Source organism: Ctenopharyngodon idella, chromosome 10 (assembly GCF_019924925.1).
Source record: "Ctenopharyngodon idella isolate HZGC_01 chromosome 10, HZGC01, whole genome shotgun sequence".
Taxonomy (NCBI): domain Eukaryota; kingdom Metazoa; phylum Chordata; class Actinopteri; order Cypriniformes; family Xenocyprididae; genus Ctenopharyngodon; species Ctenopharyngodon idella.
This window is the reverse complement of record NC_067229.1, coordinates 9209455-9226015: the sequence shown is the minus strand read 5'-3', so window position 1 is coordinate 9226015 and position 16561 is coordinate 9209455. Positions and strand designations below refer to the sequence as shown.

General features: G+C 37.1%; 1 pseudogene; it reads right to left on the bottom strand.

Annotated features, from left to right (window-relative positions):
- Positions 1-4626: 4626 nt before the first annotated feature.
- On the bottom strand, positions 4627-16560 carry LOC127520234 (complement factor H-like; annotated as a pseudogene).
- Position 16561: the final 1 nt, after the last annotated feature.

Sequence of the window (16561 nt, the reverse complement as noted above, 5' to 3'; positions counted from 1 at the left end):
GAGTACAGAAGATTTCAGAGATTGAGGGCAAGTGCCATCACAATTCAGGTAATCACTATGCAGTTGTATTCTGTCTTGTCATTTATTTCAACTTGATTCACTCTGGAAATCCAACAGAAGTGATCAGAAGGCTTTTTATTTCTTGCCCCCAAACAGGCTCATTATCGAGGGATGATTGAGAGACGCAGGTTTCAGCAACTCAAGGAATCTGTTTTGGTTATACAGAAACATTACAGAGGTTTCCGTCTTTGCCAGAGAGCCCGTGCACAGTTTCTTCAGCTGCGAAGGTCTGCTGTTATGATACAAGTAAGCATGTAACAACCTTAAAATAACATTTTATTATACTTTTTGTTTGTTTTTCTCTGAAAATTTTCCCTGAACCCGTTACACTGGTCTTGCAGAAACCCTTCTTCTGCTCTCAAGTTTCTGTTTTTATCTCCTTGTACAGTTTTGTTTCTATTTGAGATATTATTGGATTTATATATTTGTATGTATATTAGATTTTCATGTTTGGTTTGTCTCTGGTTAACTGCAGACAGCATTTCGGGCTTATCAAACAAGGCGACATGCTTTGCAAACACAGGCTGCCCTGAAAATTCAGTCCTGGTTCCGAGGAAGCCTAGCTAGACGAAACTACACCTTAAAACAAGCTGCTATTGCAACAATCAGACGATGTATTCAAGCAAGACGCCAACGTGCAAGGTAACAAATAAAGGATGTTTTATTCTTCGCCTATGATTTTGTCACAAGGAGTCACAACATGACTATTTGTCCTCCCTTCCAAGATTTCTAGCAGTCCAGCACAGTGTCCAAGTCATTCAAAAAAGATGGAGGGAAACTCTGATTGCCAGAAAACAGCGTACTTACTTCCTGAGGTTTAGAAAATCTGTTGTATACATCCAGGCATTATGGAGAGGTCTGAGAGTGAGAGATTCCCTTCAAAAGGTAACTGTTGTCATTGTGGACTGGGAATAAACATATTACCCATTCCTATAAAATAAATGTTTGTCTTTAATTTATCTGTGCTTGGTCACATTGGCAGTCACGTTTGATTTATACTGACACCTAGTTGTGTGGATGCAGCATTACACACAAGTAACGTTTTTCCAGTTACAATTGCTGTTGTAGAATGTGCTGTCAACCAAGATTTTTATTCCATGAGTGAAAGTATTCAATAACTGGAGATTACTAAGATAAAGTATTTGGCTGGTCATGTGATCTTGAAAATGGTGCCCATCATAAGGTGACCCGCTCCATGCAGCATAAATCTACATTTATTAGACTACTGATGTAACTGAAGTCTTCATTTCATGTGAGTGTACATGATACATGATGTGTGCGTCTTTAAATTTGATTTAGGAGAACTTGTGCTTTGAAATGTCACGGTGTTTTGCCACCAGTTTGTTTAAATTCTGGTAAGCAAAATAGACTTGTGCAATGATGAGAACACTCAGTAAATACACACTAAAAAGTTTACCATTTGCAGATAAAAAAAAAAAAAAAAAAAAAAAACAGTTTCTGGGAAACTGTTTTCAAAGTCCATTTGTTTTAATCTGGGATTGTTTACATCATAGTGTGTAATTTTGCTTGTGTTGCCAAGCATTTCTTTTGGTTTGTTAGGCCTTGACTGAATAAAATTGGGTCAATTTTTTCCCTAAATTGGGTCAATTGCCCTCTTACTCTAGTCTTGTGTTACATGCAAAAGTTTTACTTTGACTTCCAAAGAATCACTGAAGCTATAAAAACAATCCTATTATTCACAATAGTATCTCAAAATAAAAATGTTGTTTACCAACTCTTTGAAATCATCACTAAGCCTTCAGTCTATTCTTTTTCACAGCAAATAACAGCTGCTGTGAAGATACAATCAGCTTTCAGAGGCTTTACCCAAAGACGACGTTATCGCCATCAGAGAGCCGCCGCCATAATACTACAGCGGCGTTTCCGAGTCTTGCAGCTTGCCAGAGTCAAGGAAGAAAATCTAAGACGACGACACAATGCCGCTGTTTATCTTCAGGCATTGTGGCGTGGTTGGCTTGCAAGACAACAGGCAAGAAATGTTATTACTAAGGCTGTTCATAAGTAATTGACTATTGAAGTACTTGTTCTGCAACCAGCTAGTTGGAGTAGATTACTCAATGCCCATCCATGATTCAAAGTTTCTTGAGTAAATTAAGGGGATTGAATATGCTAAAAGTTACTAAATATAACTTGTTTGTTTTATAGGTAAAAGAAATGATTTGTGCTGCAAGACGCCATCGTTTCACAGCTGCTGTTTACCATCATCTCTGTGCAGTAAGGATTCAGAGAGCTGTGCGAGCGCACTGGGCTCTTAAATCAGCCAAGAAGAAAATCTCTTCGGTCCTATACATCCAGGTACATTTAATCCTCTACATGTTAAAGGTGCAATGTGTAAAATTTGGGAGGATCTATTGACAGAAATGCAATATAATATACATAACTATGCTTTCAGTGTATAAAGACCTTATATAATGAACCTTTATGTTTTTATTACCTTAGAATGAGCCATTTCTGTCTCATATACCACAGGTCCCCCCTCTATGTCAAGTCGTCATTTTGCGCTGGCATGTTTCTACAGCAGCCCTAAATGGACAAACTGCTCTACAGAGCGTGCTTAGTCACTGTTATTCTAAATCGTTTGTGTTTTTAGAGGCAGCTTGCATCGTCACTACTTTGAATATGCACGTAGTAGTAGTAGTAGTAGTAGTAGTAGTAGTAGTAGTAGTAGTTAGTAGTAGTTAGTAGTTAGTAGTTCTCTGGTTTATTAGAAGCAGAGACCGTTCTTTGTTAGAAGTAAGAAGAAACCTCATTGCTTCACTGGCTAATGTACTCTCTGCTGTCTCAGACGACAACCTCTTTGTCTTGTGACGGCCACCGTAGCTTCTTCGAAAGGGAGGGGTACGCTCCGTTGGTTACAGTTCGCAACCTCACTGCTAGATGCTGCTAAAATTTACACATTGCGCCTTCAAAATAATTTCTTGGGTACATTGACTTCAACAAACATGTATTTCCTTCAGTGAAACACATTATTTAATGCTAAATGCTGTAAAATTACATTTTACCGAGTGCTCGAAGTGTGTGTGTGGTGTGGCCCACTTCGAGCAGTGCATTTACCCCTTAATTGGGTTTGTTAGCCAGAGGTTACATCATGCAGTAGAAGGTTAGCCACTAGCTTATTTCACATTTAGCCTATTATAAATACTCTTCATTTAACTATACATTTTCTCTTCCTCTCCCCAAATTTCTAGCAATGTTTTAGGGCAAAGCTGCAGAGAAAGAAATATCTTAAAGACCGAGAAGCCATCATCAAGACCCAGAGGGCAGTGAGAACATGGTTACATCGTCGCAACCAAGCTGCCGGTACTATCCAGTGTGCAGTCAGGAAGCTCCTTCTTAGACGTCGCAAGGAGAAGCTACAACGTGGAATAATAAAGGCGCAGGTATGGTGTCTTAAATGGTGTACAAAGAAAAGACTTGATACATAATGCATATACATTTAATATTATATTACATAAATGTGTTTTTTCTGTCAATGCTGTGTTTTACTCAGTTTACTGTTTTTTGTAAATTAGTAAAACTTACTACTTTAGACCACAAAAGGCAGTATGTTGATGTTGGTCTTTTACAAACAAAGTGTTTTCAATTTTGCATGAACAACTCTATTAATTTGAACTTCTGCAACGTGATTATTTGTTTTAAGGCACTCTGGAGGGGTCATTGTTCAAGAAAATATCATGACACAAGCAATGTCATTTCCATGAGGCGGCGTCTCAGGGAAGTAAATCGAAGGGTGAAGGAAGAGGACAAGCTGTGTAACAAGACCACAACAGCGTTGAGCTACCTGCTTGGACTTCAGAATTATGCTTACATTCTTGCAGCCTTGAAACATTTAGGTACGATGCGGTTTTCAAAGTTAGGAGGTTGGCTCTTTCATAAAATAACTAACGTTATCTTTTTTTTTTTTATGGTTAAAGAAACTGCCACCAGACTTTCACCAGAGTGCTGTGAACGTCTTGTTGAAAGTGGAGCAACGCACACCATCTTCACTTTGATAAGGAGCTGCAACCGAAGTGTGCCTTCAATGGAGATCATCACATTATCCATCCAAGTCCTTCTCAACCTATCAAAAGTATGTTGCCTCATAATTAGGCCTGTTCATTAATAAATAACATATTATTATCAAATAACCTGATATGCTGATTAATTAATTGCATAGTGCAGTGTTTGCTCTGTAAATTTTGATTTTTTTTTTTTTTTTTTTCATATTTTTCAGCACAACAGAACCATTGATGCAGTTTATGATGTGGACAACTCTGTAGAAACCCTCCTGGATCTTCTGCAGATCTACCGGGAGAAAGCTGGAGATAAGGTTGCAGAAAAAGGTGGCAGCATCTTCACCAAAGCTTGTTTTCTCTTGGTTCTCTTGGTCCAGGATGAAAGGAGAGCAATGGTGGGTGTTGTTTTTTTTTTTTTTTTTTTTTTTTTTTTAATAGTGCCTATAAAAGTTGCATCTCAATGCACTTTACCAAGATCAAATAAAAATACATTGAAATAGGGAAAGACAAAATGAAAACACGCATCAAAACTTTATAAATCACACATAAGCTAGTCTGAAAAAAAAGAGTTTTAAGAGAAGATTTAAAAACACAAAGATTCAGCATGCCTGATCTCAGAGAGAAAAGGGCCGGTCACCCATAGAGCGTAATCGAGTTGGAGGAATGGCTAAAAAGCCAGAATCGGAGGAGTGGAGATTACGCTAAAAGTTAAAAGTTGCGCCAAATATTGTGGTGCCAAACCATGCAAAGCCTTGTAAGTAAGCATGATCATTTTAAAAACTATATGAAACCTAACAGGGAGCCAGTGCAAGGATTCAAAGATAGGAGTGTGCTCACTTGTCCTGGTCCTTGTCAGGATTCTGGCAGCTGTGTTTTGCACATAGTGCTATTTATTTAGGGTGGATTTGGAGACCCTAGCAAGTAAAGCATTACAGTAATCAATGCGGGAAAATATGTGTATTGGTCAGTTTTTATCCACAGAAAAAGATAACATGGGGTGCAGTATTAGTGTTTTCAGGTGAAAAAACAATGTTTTTTTTCACCTGCAACATTTGATCCTCAGGTTTTTCGGACCTGAGGATTAAATGTTAAAATTTTAAAATTTGGGTGTGATATCTGATGCGAGTTTAACTCCAGAGCAGAACCATCCACATTTAGGGTTAAAGGGTTAGTTCACCCAAAAATGAAATTTATGTCATTAAGTACTCACACTCATGCCGTTCCAAACCTGTAAGACCTTCGTTCAACTTTGGAACACAAATTTTTTTGATGAAAGAAAAATATATTTTTTTAATCCCCAATAGAAAGCAATGTAATTACCATCATTCAAGGTCCAGAAAAGTACTAAAGAAATTGTCAACGTGACTACAGTGGGTCAACCTTAATGTTATGAAGCGATGAGAATACCTTTTGTGCGCCAAAACAAAAATAATGACTTTATTCAACAATTTCTTCTCTACCCTGTCAGACTCTTACGCAGTTGACGCAGTTTATGTCTGAATGCCGGCTTCTGCGTCAGCATTACACGCGTGCGTCCTGGTGTTTATGTGAACCGCGTCGGCCAATACTGAGCCGGCGTTCGGACGTAAACACTGAAGCGCTGAACTGTGTTTGCTGTGTCAACTGTGTACAAGACTGACAGGGTAGAGAAGAAGTTGTTGAATAAAGTCGTTAGTTTTGTTTTTGGCGCACAAAAAGTATTCTCGTCACTTCATAACATTAAGGTTGAACCACTGTAGTCACTATTTTATTCTAATGTCTTTAGTACTTTTCTGAACCTTGAATGACGGTAATTACGTTGCTTGCTTTGGGGGATAAAAAACCTTGGATTTTCATCAAACATATCTTAATTTGTGTTCTGAAGATGAATGAAGGTCTTACGGGTTTGGAATGACATGAGGGTGAGTAATGACAGAAATTTCATTTTTGGGTGAACTAACCCTTTAAAGAACTAGCTTTGTATTTGGTGGGGTGAACCAATGAGCATAACCTCACTCTTGTCACTGTTGAGACAGAGAAAATTTTGAGACAAACCCTATTTTTGCATTGTGAAGTGCATTGTGGGATTGTGAAGCTTGACTTCCATAGGAATGAATTGAAAAGGCTCGCTCTGCTCCGCCTGCCCCGCGCCAGTGGGCACCTATCATAAGTCCTGGGCCGGGCAACAGGAGGGTTGATTCCAGCAGATATTATTCAGAGATAAAAACAGCAGTCCTAAGATTAAAATGTATTTCTGCATTGCAATAGGGTGAGTAACAAGAGGGAACTTCAAAAGCTCCAAAACCCTACTGACCAACCAGAATAGTCTGATAAACATTTAAAAACAATAAAAATGGGAGAGACTAGCAGCAGCCAAATGCGCCAGCATTCCCTTTTAACCTGAAGTCGAGGAAAAAAAAAAAAAGGAAATGGGTTTAATAAAAGTTAGCTCAGCTTTAAAAAAAAAAAAAAAAAAAAAAAAAAACCCTGAAAGTGTTTAACTTGTTGAACTTAGAACATTCCTTTAGCAAATTTCATGAAAATTACGTCATGAAAGCTTGCTCAAACATTTCATAGTTTGAATGCTCTTTTCAAACAGGAGGTCCGAAAGCTACCGAAGGTTTCGGATCGCATTCGTAGCATCTACCGACTTGGGCTTCGAAAGTACAAAATGGATACTGAGAGAAACAAAGTCAAGCAGAAAATGAACACATCTCTCAATGGAAGTTTCCTTCTCCAAGCCACCCCTCGGAAGTCAAAACCAGTGACCAGGTATGCAGTTATCTGTAAAACCTTTTGCCCTTGTTTGTGTTGTAAGGAAGATACTGATCCTGCCAATCTTTTGATTTTCCCCTCAGGTTTGCTCCAGACTGGGTTCTATGCCGTAACAAAATGAAGGACATCGTAGATCCTCTTTGTGCTATTCAGATGCTGGTTAATGCTCTGGCCCTTGTGCCTTGAAAATATTGCAGCAAGAAAAAAAGTTATAAATTTGTGTGCTGCCAAAGTGTTTGTTGCTCAAAATTGCGCACCCTGTTGGCTTTGTAAATATGTTTTTTTTTTTTTTTTTTTTTGTGTATATATATTTTTTATTGTTTTGTTTTACCTTTTAAATGTTGTGGATGACTGTTTTATTGGCACATATTAGGGTCTGTGCTGTAAAATGGCACGTTAGCTTCGAGATGCTGTAAATAAAGTGCAGTTTCAAATTGATTTCTTTAATGTGCTATAATTGAACATTAAAAATAACCACAGCCTTTCATATATGTCCTGGTGCCATTTTTGACTGAAATAACAGACTATAAGATTACAATGTGAGTAAACCCTAGTGAAAATAAATATATTAAAATGTATTTGAAACATTTATTTCATACTAAGTATACTATAAATACACTATTTATGTACTTAATAAAAATACCCTGCAATTGTACTTTTAGTATACTGAACTGATATACTTAAGGTCTGCTAAATTGGAACAACTAATTTTGTACTTAATACACTTTAATTGTGCGGAAGTAGTGCTGAGGTCCAATTAAAGATACATTTAAGTATATTTGATTGGGCTAAAGTGGAACTATTGTGAGTATATACTTTAGGGACACTTTAAATATCTTGCATTTAAAGACTGATATATTAAATGTTCTTACAATCCTTGTCAATATTTACATTAAAACACATTTTAGGCTAAATATTAAGAAATGTGCATTGTGCACGTACAAACCCGATTCCAAAAAAGTTGGGACACTGTACGAATTGTGAATAAAAGAATGCAATAATTTACAAATCTCATAAACTTATATTTTATTCACAATAGAATATAGATAACATCAAATGTTGAAAGTGAGACATTTTGAAATGTCATGCCAAATATTGGCTCATTTTGGATTTCATGAGAGCTACACATTCCAAAAAAGTTGGCACAGGTAGCAATAAGAGGCCGGAAAAGTTAAATGTACATATAAGGAACAGCTGGAGGACCAATTTGCAACTTATTAGGTCAATTGGCAACATGATTGGGTATAAAAAGAGCCTCTCAGAGTGGCAGTGTCTCTCAGAAGTCAAGATGGGCAGAGGATCACCAATTCCCCCAATGCTGCGGCGAAAAATAGTGGAGCAATATCAGAAAGGAGTTTCTCAGAGGAAAAATTGCAAAGAGTTTGAAGTTATCATCATCTACATTGCATAATATCATCCAAAGATTCAGAGAATCTGGAACAACCTCTGTGTGTAAGGGTCGGAAGGCCGGAAAACCATACTGGATGCCCGTGATCTTCGGGCCCTTAGATGGCACTGCATCACATACAGGAATGCTACTGTAATGGAAATCACAACATGGGCTCAGGAATACTTCCAGAAAACATTGTCGGTGAACACAATCCACCGTGCCATTCGCCGTTGCCGGCTAAAACTCTATAGGTCAAAAAAGAAGCCATATCTAAACATGATCCAGAAGCGCAGGCGTTTTCTCTGGGCCAAGGCTCATTTAAAATGGACTGTGCCAAAGTGGGAAACTGTTCTGTGGTCAGACGAATCAAAATTTGAAGTTCTTTTTGGAAAACTGGGATGCCATGTCATCCGGACTAAAGAGGAAAAGGACAACCCAAGTTGTTATCAGCGCTCCGTTCAGAAGCCTGCATCTCTGATGGTATGGGGTTGCATGAGTGCGTGTGGCATGGGCAGCTTACACATCTGGAAAGGCACCATCAATGCTGAAAGGTATATCCAAGTTCTAGAACAACATATGCTCCCATCCAGACGTCGTCTCTTTCAGGGAAGACCTTGCATTTTCCAACATGACAATGCCAGACCACATACTGCATCAATTACAACATCATGGCTGCGTAGAAGAAGGATCCGGGTACTGAAATGGCCAGCCTGCAGTCCAGATCTTTCACCCATAGAAAACATTTGGCGCATCATAAAGAGGAAGATGCGACAAAGAAGACCTAAGACAGTTGAGCAACTAGAAGCCTCTATTAGACAAGAATGGGACAACCATTCCTATTCCTAAACTTGAGCAACTTGTCTCCTCAGTCCCCAGACGTTTGTAGACTGTTATAAAAAGAGGAGGGGATGCCACACAGTGGTAAACATGGCCTTGTCCCAACTTTTTTGAGATGTGTTGATGCCATGAAATTTAAAATCAACTTATTTTTCCCTTAAAATGATACATTTTCTCAGTTTAAACATTTGATATGTCATCTATGTTGTATTCTGAATAAAATATTGAAATTTGAAGCTTCAACATCATTGCATTCCTTTTTTATTCAGTTTGTACAGTGTCCCAACTTTTGGAATCGGGTTTGTAGTATTCCAAATAAAGTTTAATTACAATATATCAGTAAGCCTCAAGCGACATGTGAGTAAATATGTTAATGTATTATTTAAAGTACTCAGTTTGAAATAAATGTATTTAAAAAATATTACTTTTTAGGGAATTAAACGGCTTCTCCAACAAGTAAAGGGACTTGATTTTGAATCGTCGTATTGATGTGGTTTGCGATTTGCTGTGATCTCATGTGAGTGACAAGTTGTCCCGCCGACCTGCCCTCGTGCCAGTAAACACTTCATCAGAGAAGAGATGTCAGTGCAAGAAAGAGGGAAAGTTATTTTGATTAAAGATAATGAGAGCAAGTAAATTATAAAAAAATAATGATGTGCACGGATAAATAATTTAGAATAAATGCTGCAATATTCCATCGAATCTGTTTAAGTTGTCAGAGTATTCCGTACGGCTTTTGGCATTCATCTTGCGGAAAGGAGCCGTTACTCCGTAAAGTCATTTAAAATTAAAATGACCATCCGAATCCCTCCTATGAGCTTCTACTCGATGGTTTTCCGATCCTGGGAAGCGACAACTGAGGTATTTCAAGATATTTTAAAAACATTATTCCTCTTATGCCACAAAGTACCATTGGCGGGAAATATATTTACGTATGTATATTGTACGTCTTTCAGCATTTAGAGGCCAGATATTCCTACCCTCGACTGCAATGCTGTATGACACAGGAAACAGTTTTCTATGCGGCTATGTTCGTGTCCTGTTTCTTCACGGTCTCTATAGGTAAGCTAATCAAATCATTTTAACCCAGATCATTATTCTCATTTTCAAGTAGTCATTTAAAACTTGGGAGAATGTACAATCATGCGGCCATTGTCGCAAAATAAACTCCCTCAGGATAATACGAGACCTGTGTGGGATTGCATTTAAATTTAAGAATCTATTAAAGATCTGGTGATCCTATACGTCCTGACATGACACATGAAGAACTAAGGGGAACTACACTATTGGGCATTCAAGTTGAACAAGATGGCATGTTTACTGATAGAGTTTCCAGTGAGGGGCTTTTGTCAGTCTTTTTGATCTTCCCACCAAGAGTCAAACAATGTATGAATGTTTACGTAGTCTTAGTTCTTGTGACCAGGTACTGTTGGGGATAACATTATCTTCACAGTCGGGGATAATTGCCAGTATTGTCTTTAGATGCTTTTGTTTTAGTGGTCACTTCTAAGGCTGTGTGTAAGGTCAACACCTTTAAGGACTGCCCACTGCCTGCCTTAGTTTTGATGACTGCAGCGACCAAACAGCACATTTTCAATCCTGAAGATACATCCAAGTGTCCTGGTCTTCGCTTCTGAAATTTACAACACCTGACAAGGATTTATTTTGCTATTTTAACCAGCTTACTGTACATTTAGCCCTTACATATTTTGTGCTTACTAAACATGGCACAGATAGACATTAGACATAATAAATTATAATTAAAGACACAAAGAGAGTATGGTTATACAAAAGTTTTATTTGTTACATAAAGTGGCAGTGACGTACAGCTGGCGTACAAAGTTTACAAAACACATGAGCCCTACAACAATTACAAGAATTTAACACAAACATAGTGTAGTTATTTTATAAGTTCTTTTGAATTTTTTTATTTGTCAAATTAACAAACTGTCTGCTACACCATGTTGTTAATGGACTGTTAATATTATGCACACCGAGGCAGAAGCATCACTCCGTTTTTACATATTTGTCTTAAGGTAGTTTCGTCTGTTAAGTATTTGCCTGTCTGACATGAAAAGGAGATCATATCCTCATGTGGTGAAAATATCTTTTCCCGTCCACGCCATCGCACCTCTTTCATCCATTTCTTCCACTGTCACTGTACAGGGCTCTGAAACAAACCCAACATGTCAATGTCAGTGTTACAATGCACATTTATTGATTCACACAAGCGCAACCTATTTCAACTACAAGATTAAGAGCAAACAGCTAATGTACTAAAAGACATGCAGTTAGAAGTTCAAAAGCCGCACACATCTTTGAAATGTGTGGTGTAGCTTGTCCACACTTACTTAAACATGTAAAATATTCTTTTCTATTCGCCTTACACACAGGTCAAGTAGGGGGAGCCTTCCATTGTAAATTTATTATAGCACATGTATTCAACTTTCTCTCCATAACTGTATTCATTTTTTGGTATTTCTGTTGTATCTGCATTTTCCTGGTTTGGTGGTGGCCCACATTCAGTTCTCACTGAAAGCAAAGCAAAGACATCTCTTCATTTATATTGACTTTTTATTTTTATGTTTTGTTAATGAATCTTAATATTAGCAATATGTATTTTTTATGGTGTTAAACAGAATACATTTTCAAATTAATGCACAGAGATAAATCGAGCAGGGTTTTAAAAAATGACCTTACTAACCTGTGTTGAAACGCTGATTGCTAAAAGTTGGTAGGGTTAACGTTTTGTTCAAGTCCCTAATGCTAATATGAGAAAGCACCTCTTATATAAAAATGTTATTAGCACTTTACATAAGTTATATTTATAGGCTTTTACCCTCTGTGGCCTTACTTTCACATTTTGGAAATGGACTACTCCATTCTCCATTTGACAGGCAAAACCAGACCTTGTCCATCACATGGAAGATTTAATGTGTGTCCAGGTATGATTGCAACTTTGGACTCTATGATCATTTTCCCTGTGAGGTTTGCAACACATACTACCTCTAAACAGAAACAAGAAAAACAGAAAACAGAAAAATCTGGTCAGTTTAGTGTCCTTCACGTCAAAACAAATCTTTGTCCAATCCTTGCCTTCACATTTAGGAAAAGGGCTGCTCCATTCTCCATTTGATTGACAGGAGATTTCTCTCTGTCCTTTTAATTTCAGCCCTTGTCCATTGCATGAAATTTTAACTTGTGTCCAGGTTTGACTGGTCCCTCAATATTTTGATGTTGTTCTCTGTTGTGTTCAGAAAACACGTTACATCTAGAGAAAGAAGAAATACTGGTCACTTTAGTTTCCTCCATCTGGATTTATTTTTCCATTCACATTATTTATCCATTGACTGAAATATATCTAAATCAGATTTAACTTGTAGAGTAAGAAGATTAATTTACAAAAGGTTTCGTAAATGATTAAACCATATTCCTTATTAGTTATCTCTCACTGGTGCAATCATGAGAGAAAACCCCAATGCCCTTACCTTTGTACTTCTATATAAGCATTTTCAAATGTTATTGACTACATTTGAATGTGAATAAGATTTACATGTAAATGTCTTCATACCTCCACAATTTGGATATGTGTTATCTTATTTTCCACTTGAAAGGCATTCAACTGTTCGTTGGCCGTACATCTTCAGGTTCACATCTGTGCATCGGAAAACTAAAATGTGTCCAGGTTTATAAGGTGGAGCAATACCTGGATATCCAACTGCTATGTCAACATTGATGAGTTGTTCACCCTCACAGGTAACTTCTGTAGAAAAGAAGCAAATAAAGTTTTAGTTTTATTGTATTTTGGAACAAACAACCATATATTAACAATGATGGTGTGTTGTGGGATGCATGTTGTAATACATGGTTGCTTTAGTAAAGGCACGACAATGGTGATAAACAAATAATCAGTCTTATCACAAGGATAAATATAACATAGCAAATCCACACAGAACTGAAACGAGATGGAACACTGAACAAAGGAAATATCTCGCATTTCATTTTAAGCTGTAAAACATGACAGATGGCTTAGTACAGTTTACAAGGCTAATAAATAGGGCTGGGTAAAAAATATTGAATTCTCAATTTTGTTGAATTCTCATATTTACGAACCGATATCAATTCTTAATTTCCAAGAATCGATTAGTCTAGTCTGTTTTCAGTTGATGAATGAACAGAACATGTAGCACGCCTCCCATCTAATAAATCGCAATAATCTTTGTGCTTTGTTACTTTTGATATGAAGCAAAGTCTCAGATTTCAAATGACGTATGATCTTATTATGAGATTCAAAAAATAAATACCGTTTTGGCGCTGTTTAATGTGACGTGACAGACCGCTGTAATGCCTCAGTTAAAGAGAACCCAGATAGCAACTTTGTGTCGGCTCAAATCCGGCCCACATCTGGCACATGCGGAATGATGATCTGGCCCACATTTGGCAGGAATGATGGCACTTGGGTGGATCGCTCCTGTTTGCCAGATCTGGGCCACAATCAGGCCCTAGAAATGCCACATGTCAGCCAAGAGCAAAGAAATAAACCAGAACTGGACCTTATCTGATCCACAAAATCTTTATATATTATTTATAGAGTCATCTCAGCATTAACAAGCCTGTTATCAAGCAGAATCACTGAAGGAAAGAAGAAAAAAAAAGAGACAAGCAGAAACACAAGAACTACAACTGACTTGTCACAGCCAGATGAAATCAACTGAAGATAAAAGACATTAAATCTCTGAAGATCTGATTAAACAACTCCACAAACAGCATTACCAGCTTCACTTATTACTAACCAGACTGACTTTATTTCTGTCATTCATCTACAGAAGTTCTTATTAAGAATTAACAGAAGTTTAACTCTCATGTTTGTTTCATTTGAGGTTACCATGATGGTGATTGATGTTTCCATTAGTTGACTTCTTAACTTTTATTGTATATTTATTTATTCTGGCTGTTGTGATAATGTGTTTGGTAAGCACATTTGCAGTAACAACAAAAATTGAAGTGAGATCAGGTGTTGGCCTTTAGCTGTTGATGGTTTTATAACCATTGTGAAATGGTCTGAATCACTGATGTTGTTTAAGTGTAAAAATTGTTTTGAGCCATTAATATTACAAACCCTGTGTTTCTGTGACATAAGATCCAGCTGTATTGCAGAAATTAGAAAATTAAAAAAATAAAACAAAAAGTACTTTAAGATGACACACAAAGACATTAAGAATCAGCACATGAATCTCAACAATGGTGACAATCAAAAGTGTCATGTAGCCGCAATGCATGCTGGGTACCATAGTACAAAACTCCCAGAATGCATCAGAGCATGGATAAATTATGCAGCTGATCTGATTGTCTGAATATTTTGTTTATTGTCACCATTGGTGAGACTCATATGCTGATTACTGATATCTGTGTTTGTCATTGTGGTTTGCTTTTTTGTGTTCTTTTTTTTCCATCTTCAATCATCTAACTGATTTCTGCAATACAGCTGGATCTCATGTTGCAGTAACAATTATGTTCAAGTGACATCGGTGAAGCAGGCTATTTCATGATGATGTTAAAATCATCAATAGCTAACCATCATCCCTTAAGCACACTCAGTTTTCTTTGCTACTGCTAATGTGTTTGACGGAAACACTACAGCAGCCGGAGAAAACAAATATATATAAATATATATTTTTTTTTTAAAGTTAAGAGGTCAACCAATGGAAACATCAATCACCATCATGGTAACCTCAAATGAAACAAACATGAGAGTTAAACTTCTGTTAATTCTCAATAAGAACTGCTGTAGATGAATGACAGAAATAAAGTCAGTCTGGTTAGTAATAAGTGAAGCTGGTAATGCTGTTTGTGGAGTTGTTTAATCAGATCTTCAGAGATTTAATGTCTTTTATCTTCAGTTGATTTCATCTAAGGCTGTGGCTGAAGTCAGTTGTAGTTCTTGTGTTTCTGCTTGTCTCTTTTTCTCTTCTTTCCTTCAGTGATTCTGCTTGATACAGGCTTGTTAATGCTGAGATGACTCCATAAATAATATATAAAGATTTTGTGGATCAGATAAGGTCCAGTTGTTTTATTTCTTTGCTCTTGGCTGACATGTGGCATTTCTATGGCCTGCTTGTGACCCAGATCTGGCAAACAGGAGCGGTCCGCCCATCATTCCTGCCAAATGTGGGCCAGATCATCATTCCGCATGTGCCAGATGTGGGCCGGATCTGGGCCGACACACTGTTGCTATCTGGGAAGCGGCAGTATGGAGCGCATGTGAAGCGCTCCCTTTTAATACCAGTTACAGCGCGAAATAAACATGACTAAACATCTGAAGGTATGTTAAAATATACAGTACAACTTACCGAAATCCGTATCATGTCTCGTGTAATAGCTCAATCAGTGTTTCAACCTCGGAAAGACATCAATAAACAATGTCTCGTAACGTCACATTTACCTCAGAAAAACATATTCAGTGACCATAAACTCATTAGTCAGCTAGAAAAGTGAACTCTAGAAAGCAGCATTCTGATAAATTTAGCTATGCACCATTACATATTCATTATCATGTTCTTCAATATTTAATGCATGTTTGAATAAATCAGTTATGACAGCCACGATTTAAAAACGAATTGGAGTAGAAATATGATTATGTAATTTGAAACTTTATTTATTATAAAAAAAAACATAATTGAGTGTAATTTAAGTGTTTGTATATAAATAAGTTAATTATAACCTTCAATGCTATAGTATAGTAGTACTATTCAGTAGTACAGTTTACTAGTAGTAAACTGACTCCCATGTTTAGTTTACAGTATTAGTTGAGAGATTTTCCTCTAGAAAATTTGCCATGTACTGTAACTGATAGGTCTGTACTACATCCAAAATAATGATATCGAATCGAAATCAAATCACAAGCATGTAAAGAGAAATCGAATTGAATCGTGAAAATTGTGTCAATACCCAGCCCTACTAATAAATAGTATCGAGTGAACTGCCTGCCAAGTATGGAGTATTTAAAGACTGATTAATTTATTTAACACAAATCAATGCAAAGATTTTTCTAGTATTTGGCACAAATTAGTGCTAATGAAAAACTCTGATTACCTGTTTTCCAAAAGATATATTCATAAACACTCTTAAGACCGTTTGCAAGTTTGTGTAATGTAGATGAAAGAAACTGTCCCTTCTCTCTGGCCCATCAAACAGGACTTCATGATAAAAATCAAATAGGACTGGGTGACCCTGGGGTTTTGTGTGTGTGTGTGTGTGTGTTTGTGTGTGTGTGTGTGTGTGTGTGTGTGTGTGTGTTTGTGTGCAAATATTAGCTAAAGTTCCATTTAATTCTATTGGTAACATTTGTGAACAACATTTACTTCAAAGTTTGAAGAGTCTAAAAAATGATTTATTTACTTAGACTTGTCAAATGAAGTGCAGTCTGTCTTGATTTCATGTGAACATTTTAGAAGGCTGGTATAAATACTCGTGTGACCAGGGCTGTTCCCTTTGAGTCTATAAA